The following is a 2890-nucleotide window of genomic DNA, read 5'->3' on the forward strand; positions in this document are numbered from 1 at the left end:
CAAAATATTGACTCAAATCCTGCAGCTATTTCATTTCGGGCTTTAAATTGATCTGGTATTCCCCGTGGGACTCCAATTGTGTCTAAATAGACGTGAGAGTCGAAAGACACATAAGGGGCTTCTCTTACTTTACGATGTCTTATTTTTCCTTCCTCTGGTTGATGAAATGCCAGAGTAAAAGGGATACCCAACTGGACTAAAGCACAAGTGCCACTCCAGTTATTTGGCAGTGTCCAGTAAAGGTCCACCACGATACTACTACACATCCGCTCGGGGATGAACAAGGGCTGACTGATTGGTAAGCTCTTGAAAATTCTTAAGCTTGAGCCTGCCCGGCCTGCGGCAACAGCATGGACACGGTGCAGCGTCAGCAGCAGCAGCGGCAGCAGCAGTGGCTGGCAGCCACGCAGGTGTTTATGTCTGATTGCGGGGTCTCGCGGCAGCATGGCAGACTACCTGATCAGAGGCGGCACCAGCTACATGCCCGAGGATGGGCTCATGGCGCAGCAGCTCTTCACTGGTGCAGCAGCTCGCGACGGCCTCACCTACAACAACTTCCTGATTCTCCCAGGATTCATAGACTTCATAGCTGATAAGTTGGACCTGACCTCAGCCCTGACTTGGAAGATCACGCTGAAGATGCCACTGATCTCCTCCCCCATGGACGCTGTGACAGAAGCTGACATGGCCATCGCAATGGCTCTGATGGGAGGTATTGGTTTCATTCACCACCACTGCACCCCAGAGTTCCAGGCCAATGAGGTGCAGAAGGTCAAGAAGTTTGAACGGGGCTTTATCATGGACCCCGTGGTACTAAGCCCCTCACACACCGTGGGTGATGTGCTGGAGGCCAAGATGCGGCATGGCTTCTCGGGCATCCCCATCACTGAGACAGGCACCATGGGCAGCAAGCTGGTGGACATCGTCACCTCCTGAGACATCAACTTTCTTGCTGAGAAGGACCACATCACCCTCCTCAGTGAGGTGATGACACCAAGGATTGAGCTGCTGGTGGCTCCAGCAGGTGTGATGTTGAAAGAGGCAAATGAGATCCTGCAGCCGTAGCAAGAAAGGGAAGCTGCCTATCGTCAATGATCACAATGAGCTGGTGGCCATCATCGCCCACACCAACATGAAGAAGAACTGAGACTACCCTCTGGCCTCCAAGGATTCCCACAAGCAGCTGCTGTGCAGGGCAGCTGTGGGCACCCGTGAGGATGACAAATACCGCCTGGACCTGCTCACCCAGATGGGCGTTGACATCATAGTCTTGGACTTGTCCCAAGGGAACTCATTGTATCAGATGGCCATGGTGTATTACATCAAACAGAAGTACCCCCACCTCCAGGTGATTGGGGGGAACATGGTGACAGCAGCCCAGGCGAAGAACCTGATTGACACTGGTGTGGAAGGGCTGCACGTGGGCATGGGCTGCAGCTCCATCTGCATCACCCAGGAAGTGATGGCCTACAGCTGGCCCCAGGGCACTGCTGTGTACAAGGTGGCCGAGTATGCCCGGCACTTTGGTGTGCCTACATAGCCGATGGCAGCATCCAGACCATGGGGAACATGGTCAAGGCCCTGGCCCTTGGATCCTCCACAGTGATGATGGGCTCCCTTCTGGCCGCCACCACGGAGGTCCCCAGCAAGTACTTCTTCTCAGATGGGGTGTGGCTCAAGAAGTACGGGGGTATGGGCTCACTGGATGCCCTGGAGAAGAGCAGCAGCAGCCAGAAACAATACTTCATGGAGGGGGATAAGGTGAAGATCGCGCAGGGTGTCTCCAGCTCCATCCAGGACAAAGGGTCCATTCAGAAGTTCGTGTCCTACCTCATAGCGGGCATCCAGCATGGCTGCCAGGATACTGGGGTCTGCAACCTGTCTGTCCTTTTGTCCATGATGTACTCAGGAGAGTGCAAGTTTGAGAAGTGGACCATGTTGGCCCAGATCAAGGGTGGCGTCCAAGGCCTGCACTCTTACAAGAAGAGGCTGTACTGAGGACAGGGGTGGAGGCCGAGGTGGTGGAGGGGTCGCACCCCAGTGTCCACCTTCGGGCGCAGCCTCCCTCCATAACTGAGTGGTCCACAGATTTGCACTACGGGTTCCCCAGCTCCTTTCCAGGGAGAGAGGAGGAGAGGTCCAGAGGGGTCTGTGGCCCCTTGCTGGGCACCCCTGCAGAGTCAGGACTGCTCCCTGGGCCAGACTGCCCTGGGAGCCCCATCAAGCCCAGCCAGCCGGGCTCTCAGGCCTTTCTTGCTTCAGCCTGCTCCAGCCTGGCCCCCACCCCAGGGGCAGGTAGCCCCTCCTGGCTTCTCCTGTAGGGCACCTCCCTGCCCCCAGCCCCCCAGGAAATTGTGCTCTCCTGGCCCTGCCTCTGGCCCTTCCTGGGCCGCTGCCCCCTCAGCCTGTGGCACTTCTGAGCTCCTGACCTAGGCCAAGGGGAGGTCTCTGCCCCCTTCCCTGGCCCTGGACTACCCTTGGGCCCTGCTCCTCAGGCCACTTCCCTGTCCCTGTCCCTGGGGAGGAGGCTTCCCTGGTCATGGCCGCCTGCCTGTCATTTCTGACTCACCACCGTCCCCAGGTATACCATTCCTGCCCTCTCCTCAGCTGCAGTTGAAGGCTTTAACTTTGCACACTTTGGGATCACAGTTGCGTCATTGTGTATTAAATAATCAGAATAAATCAAGCAGGTCTAGATAGAAAGCAAGAAAGGAAGAAAGAAAGAAAAAAGAAAGAAAGAAAAGAAAGAGAGAAAGAAAGAAAAGAAAAAAGAAAGAAAAGAAAAAAGAAAGAAAGAAAGGAAGAAAGAAAGAAAATTCTTAAGCTCACTGCATCCCTTCAGGTCTCCAAGGAACATTAAGTTTCCTCCCTGTTGTGAGAGACTTGAAGT

General features: G+C 54.9%; 1 pseudogene; it reads left to right on the forward strand.

The window, feature by feature from the left end:
- The first annotated feature begins 444 nt into the window (after positions 1–444).
- LOC472528 (inosine-5'-monophosphate dehydrogenase 1-like) lies at positions 445–1998 on the forward strand (annotated as a pseudogene).
- Positions 1999–2890: the final 892 nt, after the last annotated feature.

This window comes from Pan troglodytes, chromosome 6 (genome assembly GCF_028858775.2).
Source record: "Pan troglodytes isolate AG18354 chromosome 6, NHGRI_mPanTro3-v2.0_pri, whole genome shotgun sequence".
Lineage (NCBI taxonomy): Eukaryota > Metazoa > Chordata > Mammalia > Primates > Hominidae > Pan > Pan troglodytes.